At 45.0% G+C, this 10,962-nt stretch overlaps 2 long non-coding RNA genes across 2 annotated transcripts; both read left to right on the forward strand.

Moving 5' to 3' along the window:
* Nucleotides 1–5,115: 5,115 nt before the first annotated feature.
* LOC137478974 (uncharacterized) lies at nucleotides 5,116–6,614 on the forward strand. The gene is made up of 3 exons (XR_011001915.1): nucleotides 5,116–5,346; nucleotides 5,634–5,786; nucleotides 6,449–6,614. It is a non-coding gene; the product is annotated as an uncharacterized lncRNA (long non-coding RNA).
* Nucleotides 6,615–8,063: 1,449 nt separating this feature from the next.
* On the forward strand, nucleotides 8,064–10,804 carry LOC137479411 (uncharacterized). Its single transcript, XR_011002222.1, has 2 exons — nucleotides 8,064–8,176; nucleotides 9,854–10,804. It is a non-coding gene; the product is annotated as an uncharacterized lncRNA (long non-coding RNA).
* Nucleotides 10,805–10,962: the final 158 nt, after the last annotated feature.

Genomic DNA, 10,962 nt, shown 5'->3' on the forward strand with positions numbered 1-10,962 from the left:
ATATCTCCTGAGAATTTGGCTGGCTGAAGGAGGTTGTGTGTTCCACAGATAGAATAAATGGAGCTGTTTTGCCTAGGTCTGCTACTGTTGTACCTGGGGAAAGCTGTCCTACCTCTGGGAGGTCCCTTTTCCAGTGGCAAAGCATGGATGATGATGCCAACAACTTCTGCAGATGGCTGCAAGCTCAGGAGATTCAGTGTCAGCATCACTGTGGGTGGATTGGACTGAATCCCTGTGGGTTCACAGGCCCTATCTGGGTTCCTGGGACCACCTCCCTGGGGAAGATGGGCCCATAGTGAGCATCCTCAAGCAGCTCCTTTCTCGTGGCCCTCTCCTCCAGGAGATGCTGTGGCCAGGGTAGGGCTGTCTCTGCACCACGGGCTCTGCTGGCTGGGTACAACACATAGATTTTCAGGGGATTTGGGGGAGAAGAGGGTCAGATATGCACTCTGCCATTTATGGAATTAGTGAGCCATAATTTCATGCATGCATGCAATAGAAAATGTCTTTGATGCTAACCATAGAAAATAACTCTGAAATTAGCTGCACCAAGGGCATGCTCCTGCCTGACTGGGTTGATCTGCACAGAGCTGAGCTTTGGTGTCGCGTTGGCCATGCTTCAGTGGACGCACATTGTACTCGCCCTGCTGTCGTTGCTCAGAAGGGAGAATGGGGCCAGGGATCTCTCCCTGTAGCAGGGCTTAGATTAAAGTGTATATGACTAAGGAAGCTTGGTATGGCCACAGAGAACATCTTGTTCCCTATATTTAGCCATAGGCAATGTCAAGTACTATATGTTACATGAGTGCTTTTCTCCAGTCCTGTAGGCCTTGTTTTAGAGGTTGACTGTGTGAGTCGAAGGGCTTAGTTTTAAAATAACAGTTTTACAAAAAATATTTGGTTTTTCATCTTTGCCAGACAGAACAGCAATACCCAAATGAGGGGGCTGCCTTTTGTGAGACAGAAAGCAAAAGCTCTGCTCTTGCAGCATCTCCTGTCAGGGCCGGGCACTGCTGTGGCAGCAGCCCTGGTGCAGCATCACATTTTCACCATAGATGCTCTAAAAGGAGAGGTTAATTAGCATGGCTCCCTTTGATCCTCTGCTTGAGAGGGAAGAGAGAGTTTAGTCAGTAACACTAGCCAGCTTCCAAACACTTTATGGATTTTGGCAAGAGGCGTCACAGTCATAACATTTGAATATTAGCACTTTATAGCTCCGCCACACTAACAACTGCTAATTAGGCAGCTTGGACATGGCTGAGAGCTGCCTTGAACCTTGTGTAGTAATTTACACCTAGGCACAACTACAGCTCTGATGTGGGAACATTTTACACCCAGTTCACATGTATGGAGACAATTAGCAGCAGTGAAGCCAGCAGAAAGCCTGATATTGGATTCCTCTTGCATTCCCCCCTCTTCTCAGCACTTAATTTTGCTTTTCTGGAACACCCAGAGGTAGAGTGTGGGAAACGCCTGGGCTGCCGTCTCACCCACTACGGCATCTTCTGAGAACTTGCTGTACTAAATCTCAGAGTGGATTTTATTTCAGCAGAGCACAACCACTTTTAACTGGCCCAGGGAATTCATCCTCCAAATAGCCTCTCATAGCTTTATCAAAATCCAGAGATGTGTTTTCTCCCCATGCCAGTAGGTTTGTTTTTTCTTGGCCTAAGCAGCAGGACTGCAGTTGAAATGTTCGATGCTTTATACTTGAGTGTTTTCTCCAATTTTCATTGTGTTCTCCCTCTTGTGTATGTGGACTTAGAAAACCACTATCTGTGATTTGCTGCCACCCTCCCTCTTTCCCACTACCTATTATCAACACTGAGGTGATGAGGTTCTCTGCCGCTCGTACAGCCATCTTCAATTAAAATACCAGCACTCTGATACGCTTCTGCAGCTGGGTTGTTTGAGGTGTGATAAATAAGTGGTGAGTCTGGGTCTCCTGCCCCAGAGGTGACTTGAGTCCCTGTTGTTTGCCAAGGTGCTGTCACTGCTGGAGTGAGCCATCAGCTGAGCCACACATCCAGAAATCTCCTACTGATGGGAGTATTCTCAGCATCACATCTCTAATGAGCATCGTGTTAGTGGTGTCCCCAGCTACAGACTTTCTCCTGCTGAAGGCAAGTTGACATCTCATGGAAGAGCTCCTCCTCATCTGCTCTTCTTCCCCGGCCCACAGATAAAATGCTGGGTTTTCTGAAGCTCTTTCCTCAGCTCCATACCAGCCTTGTTTCTGAGCTGGTGGGAGCCCTTTCCTGGGCTAGGTTATCTCACTGGGAGCAGAAGTAATTTCCCATAGTCCCTGGGGAATGGAAATACCCTGGGGACTGGGACAGTGGCTGGTTTGCAGTGCAAAGGAAGTGTATTCACCAAAATTAGACACTTATTTCTTCTTTTTAAAGAATACAATTTTCTTTTCTTTCTTTTAAAAGAAAGCAGATGAGGCTTTATAGAAACAAATGGAAAATAAAGGTCAGCCTGATGGATATTTCTCTGGGAAAGTCCAAGATGCTTACCTCATTATGTCTTGGGCTACTTCAAAATCAAATATGTCTTTCCCTTATGTTTTACAGTCCTTGCTGTTGATGGGAAAAGATATGCATTACATTTGCAGTGATAGGTAGAAGAGAGTGTGTGTGGTTTTGCAATTTTCTTATTATTTTTATACTTAATTACTAAGATCCTGAGCCATGTGTGCTTAATTCAAGATGTCTACAAATGGCCACAGAACAAAGCAGGATTGTGAATTTCTGCAGGGTTTAGGATTTAGGTGCTTATCATGGCTTGGGAATTTGGGCTTTTTCCTGAAGTCTGCATTGAAGCTCTTTAATAAAAAGGAAAGCTAGCAATGAAAGCTTGCAATCAAATAAACAACAAAAGGGCAAAACTGTATTTCACCTTCTGTAATTTGATCTGTAAGAAATGTAAATCACTCATCCAGAAGAGAGAGGTTTTCAATTAGTCCTCTTTTCTTAAACATGCAAATCCCCCAGCTATGTTTAGCAGCACAGTTTTGCCCTAACTCTGCAGAGAATTCCCAAGCAACCTTTAATAGATGGCCATGCCTTCAGGCTTGTCCACTTATGTTTTCTCTCCTGCCTGGGCACAAGATAGATTATGCATATTATTATTCATAAGTGCCACCTATTGAAAGTATAACCACAGGCACGTTTGCAAATGGTGGGCTTGCCCCAGCTGTCCCCGCTCATGCAAAACATTCCTGCTCTCCAACAGACCCCTCCAAGCCCTTCCCTCAAAATCGAGCTTATTTTCTTGCCAGACATCCTGGCATGGAGAAGGACTTGCAAAATGACCCATGGACTTTAAAGGCACCTAAAAATGAAGGGACAATTCCCCATTTTCCTCCTGCAGTAGTTTTTCCTGATGTTGCTTTGGTTGCCTCTTCCTGACCCCTAAGGCTACTGCTGCCTTGTAGGGTGCTGGAATCATGAAAGGCAGTGATATGATATGAAATATATGTTCTTCATTAAAATGGGATTTCTCTGACTGATGCAAGAAACAATAAATAGTACAAAAGAACTGAGAAGTAAATAGATAAGAGTCTCACATGACTGGCTGTTATTTGTTCATTCTTAGATAAGGAGTAACTGCTTTACAGATGAAAATTCAAGTTGTTTTAGAATTAATGTATATTTTTTAATCTGCTCTTGCATATTAGACCATTTTCCTGAGAATATGAGTGTGTTTGTATAAAGAACAAAGACACAGGATACAAGTAATTTTCAGTTTACCATAAAAATTATTTTCAAAAAAGATATAATTATGAATTAGGAATACCATTTAAATAAAAGTCTTGAATGCTAGTGGCTAGAATTAAGCATAATCGTATGTTTCTGCAAAAGGTCAATTGTGATTTTAATTACTCTTATGTAAACTAGCTCATGTTTGCACTGCAGTTATAATTAATACACATGCCTTATTGCCACATTATTGCATTTTTGATCATGACAGACTTATTGTGTCTGGACAGTCTGAATGAACATATAAATGGATGTGAACCTCTTTGGGCTGATTTTCTGTTACACCAGATTTATGATGAGATAACAGCATTAACTCTGACTGCTCTCACTGAGATCCATCTGGGGCATCAGAGTGGGGTGGGAGAGGTATGCATTCAATGATGGGAAGTTCTGCTCCAGGACAGCAGGATGGATGTGTAAGCAAGGCCTGGAAATACAGTTGCAATGTCTTACTACTTAGAAAACTCTCCAGGGGGAGAAGCAGTCAGGAAGAGTACAAGAGTCTTCCAGGGGTTTCTTCTCTCTCCATGGGAAGGCACGGTGGGAAGTGTTCTCCCTGGTGGTAGATGGAGCTGAGCTGTGTGACAAGAGGTGCAGCTTCTTCTTTCCTCTGCAAAGCGCTCTCATTTCTGGCTTTCAGAGAGCAGTGAAGCCTGAGAAACTGCTAGTGGAGCATCATCACATGTGCCTGTTAGTGGAGCATTATCACATGTGCCACTGCCCACCAGCAGTGGCAGCGGCAGGAGTCCCACTGCCCTTCCTGCCCTGCCCTAGAGCTTGTGGGCACAGGTTTGGCTGCAGCCCAATCCACGTCTGCCTGAGGCATTGCTGTTCTCAGGTACCAAAGAGTAGAGGCAGAATAAAAACTTTGTACCCTGATGCACATTTTCAGCACCCTTTCTTTCCCATTACAGGATGCCGGTTTCTGTCTCTGAGAGAGTCCTGAGATGCCCTCTCTGTTGGCTTATCCCTGGTCCACCCCCAGCACCAACTGGGATCCAGCCAGCAACTCCCAAACACTGGCCACGATGGACGTGGCCTTGGAAAAAGGATCCTCACACCACTCTGGAGATCAGAAGGGATCTGTTGGAAAACCCACTGAAGGGGGTATTAAGGCCTGACCCCTGTACTGGGGGTGGCACTGGGTGGGAAGGTTAGCCCAGGGTGGTGGAAAGAACAACAACTGAAATACCCTTAAACTGGGGAAAGCCAGGGCTACAGAGGCTCACGGGATCCGGGTTCATGCAGGGAGTTGGATATTGCATGCGGGTTTTCTGTATGCCCTATAGGGATTTTTAAAAATAGATGCAATTAAAAGTAAAGTATAAGAAAATAGTGCCAGAGATGCCAGAGATGCATCTTTAACCCCCAGATAGTTGAGCTTCCTGCTGGAGGGGGTTTTGCCTATACCCCTGGCTTTCAGTGGAGGCTGTGGGAAGTATGAACCTACTTGTTCCTGCAGAGATGTGGGATACCCCAGAACATGCACAGGGCATCTGTGCTGCTGCCCTTGGCAGAGGAGAGAAAGCTGGGAAGGAAAGCTCAATACCTCTGCTTGCTGCCGTGTGCTTGTTTGGTGGAGGTGAGCATAGGAAAAACAAATGTCTCCATTTCAAATATGCTTGACTTGTTCCTCTCTCACCCCTGGGACAGGGGCTGCTTTGCTTTCCTGCTCAGTTGAGTGGTGAAGGGACAATTTTGCTGCTCTGCACTGGGGGGCTCCCTGGGGCCTGGGGGGAAACTTTCCTCATGGGAGAGAATGGGTGTTATGGCTCCTTCTCTCTCACACTTTCTACCAGGGATGGGTTGAAAACTGAAGATAGCTCTCCAGAGCTGCCTGGGGAAATGACACTGGACCTCCTTCCTCAGAGGCAGGGAAGACATGTTCAGAAACTTATGCAAACCTGTGGAGAAACCACATCCTTTGTTCTTAAAACCTTTCCATGGCTCTTTTCAGCCCATGAGATCAGTCTTGGACACAAGTGTCTTGGGTGCCTGGATTAGTCTTGGAACATCCTCTGGGTACTTTTAAATTAAAACCTCCCAATTCCATGGTCCTGACCCTCCTCACAGCCTTGCATTCTCTCTGTATAGTGGTGACCATTCTCTCCTCTCAGATGCCACTGGAAAACATTGCTTAACCTCAGTGCATCTCTGTCCTCCCCTTCACCATTACTGGAATTGCATTTGTGGCTGTGGGAAGCGCTGGAGCATGGCTTTCCTGGGAGGCAGGGCGCAGGTTTCTCCTGCATGGGATAACGAGCTCCAGCCCTGGCCTGGGACGTGGGTGCCCTGGTGAGAGGAGCGTGTCCCTCTCTGTGCCATCGCCCCGGGCTGACAAGGGTGCCAATTAGTGTCAGTTGCACAGGCAGCAGGCGATGGGGACACCTGTGTGACCCGGCCACGCAGGCCACGGCCCCGCCGCCACCGCAGCAGCACAGCTGCCAGGCAGGGATGGCTCTGCCACGGCTGACCTGTGCCCCTTCAGAGCCGGTGATTTAAGGGCTGAAAGGCATAAGGTGCCATTACCCTCCCCCAGCAAGGCATGGCAGCTGAATGGCTCTGGAGCCCACAGTTGCAGCGTGGGGACCTGGGTTTGTCCTGCTTCTGAGAAATGCTTGGTAAGGACGCAATGCTTTATCACCCTCTGTGACACTGTTTCTTTACAGTGCTGTGGTTTACAGTATGTTTAGAAGGCTGGATCAGTCTCCATCCATCTCTTACCTTCTAACTTGCAACAGCTGCTCATTGCTACATTTGTCTTTGTGAGCAAGAAGAGTGATAATTCTTCACTCAAGCAAAGATAAATACTGCGGAGGTTTACCTGTCGTGTGTGGGTGCGTATCATACAGTGTGAACAGACAAACTCTCTGCCTAAATGCTTTATATGCATGTGCATGCATGTGTCTAACATTGGTGCAGCCAGACATACCCAAGGTTGCACGTATGGTGGGCATGTATGCACTTCTCTGTAGAAAAGCTGTATTTACAATTGCATACATAAATATTGTCAGGAAAAACCCAAATCAAGTCACTATAGATCTCAGCTTCATCTTTTATTTTCCATGATAAAGAGACAGCATTAATAACAAAGGCTGTTATGTCACCAGTCAAGACCGATGCTTTATGAAGAGGAAAAAAGAGCACGTGGAAATCTTTAAGAAATATACACAAGCATCACAGGCACCCACCCCAGGAGCACATGCATTTAAAGGATGTGTGTGTGTTTGTGTGCGGGTGTTTTATGCATCTGGAAACACTCCCTGAGACAACTGAACACAAAGCCAGCGCATGTTTGTGTTAGGTTGAGATGCTGGCATAAAGATGATTATATGAGTCTATTAGCAGGGTGTTATTACTCCAATTTCACTTAACATCTGAGTTCACATTAAAATATGCCCTTGGTCTGACAAGGCATTATTAACTTGCATTTAATAAAAATAAAATATTACATTTAAAAAAATTGAAAGCTGACAAATTTGATTTAAATGAATACTGAACTCCAGGCAAATGTGTTGCTTGAACTCTGCCTGCTGTACTGGAACTGACAGGAAGCATTAAAATAATCCTGAGTGGTCAATATGTGATTAAATATCACATGTCAAGCTTAGCAGGAATATTCCTTCCAAAGAAAATTATATTGTTAAAAATAAGTGACAAATTCTAAGCAGCTCCTTCAAACTCATAAAGATATGTGAAAAAATGGAAGTAAGCTTATAATAAAGTGGGATGTCTGCAGGGGACAGAGGATGTACTGTCTCCTACACAGAGCCATACAGAACATCTACAGGTAATCAGATAAAAATGATTGCACGTATTTGAAGCAATAAATTTCCTTTGCATTTGCCATAGAACCTAAAGAGAAGAGACATCCTACATTTTCACACCATGTTTTTATCTGAAAGTTTTTGCTGTCATGCTGTTCTGTCTAAAGGGTTTATTTATTTGCATAGAGACTCAAGCATCTACATGTGTACATACATGCCTAGATACATATACACATGCCAAAGCCATTGCAAGTGACGCTCAGACCGAGAGAATTAAAACTAAGGTTTTAAAGGAAATAATTGTAACAGTAATAGTAAAATGCCCCTCTCCACTCCACCATTAGATGTTTGAGAACACTAATGCATCATGGCTTTTTTTCTGTTACTGATTTCAGCTGGGAGAACATGCTTAAATATGATCAACTTTCATCATGTGTTTGATGAAAGACAGACAGAGATGTCATTGCTTCCACTTTCTTCAACAGGATCAATCCAGGATTACCAGGGTGCGGCCCTGGTAGGGTAAGGGTAAATAAGGGTAGCGGCCAGAAGTCTATTTAGATTAGATATAGCAACAAAATATTGGAATCTACAGCTTCAGATAAATGACTCAATATGCCTAGGTCAAGAGGTTACTGAAGTCAGGTGAGATCTGAGACCTATTTATCACTGCCTGAGCTCAAATTATATTTTAAATATTGTCAGAAATGAAAAACTGCTGCCAGATGGTGTCATATTAATTCATCTCACTGTACTCAGAAACTGTCCTTCAGTTCCATCATGGTGCCTGCTATCCTGCATTAGTGGGGTACCTGTCAGAGAACCTGCTTTTGCTGAGAAGCAGGGGCTCTGCTCAGCCCTTGCTTCCTGCTTGCAAGATGGATGTGCTGCATTTCTGTGGTGTGTGACTACAGAGATCTGTACGGCACATGTGGGGCTGAGACACGGCTCTTCTTGGAAAGAAGTGGATGTTGGGTGGTAAGAGATTTGAGGCCTCATTAACTCTTACTTGATTGAGAAATCTGCTATTCTACCCACCTGGTCCAGGGAAATTGATTTATTGGTCTGTAGAAAGAGTCATATAGAGACGAAGACTGACCCTGGTGCATTCAAGCAAAGGGCCTTGAAGCTCTCCCATGCACTGCATAGGGCTGGCACAACTGTCCTGTTCTTTTCCTCTGCTCCCATTTCCATTTCAGGACTGTAAGAAGTGTGCCACCCTGCTTATCCCCGTTGTCCCCTGGGCAAAGGTTGGGCTATGTTCTAATTTACAGTGTTCAAGGGAACACAAAATTACATAGATCAATTTTATGCTTCTTCTCTCTCCTTTGCACATCTGCTCTTCTTCCCGAGCCCTGCCTTCAGCTCTGGCTTCAAGCACAGTGCTTGAGCCCTCCAGCAGCAGTGGGATGAGGGTGTTCCTGGATCAGGATTTCCTCCACTCTGATGTGCATTCATACTGGCTGCCTCAGATCTCCCTGCAAGCTGGGTTACAGCCAAGCCTCTCCCCAGCAAACCTGGCCTCCTGGTTGCAGGGTGCCTGAAAACTTTGCTTCCCATGGCCATCACATACTGCTCTGTGGGTTTTGTCGAGGCAGAGAGTTGGGCCTGAGTAAGGGCATAATATATTTGGAGTGATCACTTACCACCAAGCCACAGAATCTCAGACTCTCATATCCCCCAAAAGCCCTACCTCCAACTCTCTTTTTCCTGGTTGTATGAGTAGAGAAAAATACAGCACTTCTCTTAAGTCCACCATAGCTAGAGGGGTTCTTTCTAAGTGCAGAGGCTATGACAAGATAGCATCTTGTGGTAGTGGTAAAACCAGAAGAGTGAAGTGATGCTCAGAGCTCTGCTGTGCCCTGTGCAAGGGGTAGTTTGAGCTGGAAACTATTGCAGTAGCAAGGGCATTGTTTGAGCACAGGAAGAAACCAAAATCTCAAGGATGGTTAATCTTCTCATGGGAAGGTTTTACTGTGCCTTCTGGGTTGGCTTATTTCTGTGCTAGCATTGGAAATGGTATTTCACTGGATTAAGAGAATACAATGTGGTTTTTCCTACTTTGTGCTACTGAAATAGGGTCAGAGCTGACAGATGTACATACACCGTGGTTTTATTTTCTCCTTGCCTCCTCCACATGTGGCAAATATACCATTCTCTTTTCCAGTATATGTTTTCCTGTGGGGTGCAGGAGCTGAAGTATCAGAGGGGTCTGTGGGCAGCCACAGCTACAGGGAAGGGGCTGTGGCCACAGCAAGGGCCATAGTGCTGCCTGGCTGGCCAGGGTGAGATGTTTGGCTGTGTGTCCTTCTGCCTTCAAAGCTCTGCGGAAGAGGAGAAAGACTTCATCATCAGGGCAAGTGCTGCTGCAGCCAGGGAGTGAGAGCGTGTCCGTTTGGGATGCAGATGAGACAGTTCCCAGCAATCAGGAGGATGGGGTAAAGTGGGACACACTAGCAACAAGCAAATTATCAAGCCTGTAAGCATAAAGATTGCAAATGTCTCCTGGTTTCTTAAATTATTATTTTTGGCAGGGTTGCATATGTTCTCTGTGCTCATTCCATGAATCCAGCTGATTATTATTCCAATCACCAGAGGAAGAGAGAGTCACATTAATTTGTAGTAATTAATAGCACTGATGCATTTGACAGCGCATGTTAACAAGCCTCTTTGATTGTTTGGATCTCTAACTGCGGCCCTTCTTGTTTGCATCTCCTCCGAGGAATTCATAATATCAAAGCTTAACGGTATCTGATACTTGTCAAAATGCAATTTATAAAAGTTTAATTCTTTTATTGATTTAGTTTGGTTTTGATGCCTGCAGAGTCAGCTCCCTTGACAGAACTTAGCGGATTCAAATGCTTGTCACCAGCTCGGCCTCCTTTTTGCAGGGAACAATTGCCATAGGCCAAGCCAACAGGCATGGTTTAATTGCCATTAATTAAAAGCATAAATCTCTTTTTTCTTCAGTTGCTCTGCTCTTAAAGGGGGCTGCATCTCTCTCTCTTTTCCTGTGTTTGTCAGAACACCTTCTGGCAAGTAAAGTTAACCCATTCTGTCTTTCCAAGCACTTTCTGGAATAATCTTTTGAAGCATAACTCTTATGATCTGATGTGAAATGCATGCGGTTCGGTGATATTTAACAAACTGGATTTCTTCTTTATTGCAGTATAATGAGGTCAAATGAATCCCTCCATGGGTTGTATACATGCTTAAATGGTTTCTGCATCAAATCCTTTTTGACAGCAAATAAAACAGCAGCCAAACAAAACATCAGCTACTTAAAATTGGCCGGAAAATCAGAACATAGTGTGATTGGCAAAAATGAAATTAAAAAGAAATCCCAGTGTGAGCCCCCCTACTCGCGGTAGGTGGGAGGGCCGGGTCCCGGCGGGGGTGCCGCCACCTCGGCCGCTGTCGTCGTGGCGCGG

Source organism: Anomalospiza imberbis, chromosome 9 (genome assembly GCF_031753505.1).
Source record: "Anomalospiza imberbis isolate Cuckoo-Finch-1a 21T00152 chromosome 9, ASM3175350v1, whole genome shotgun sequence".
Taxonomy (NCBI): Eukaryota; Metazoa; Chordata; class Aves; order Passeriformes; family Viduidae; genus Anomalospiza; species Anomalospiza imberbis.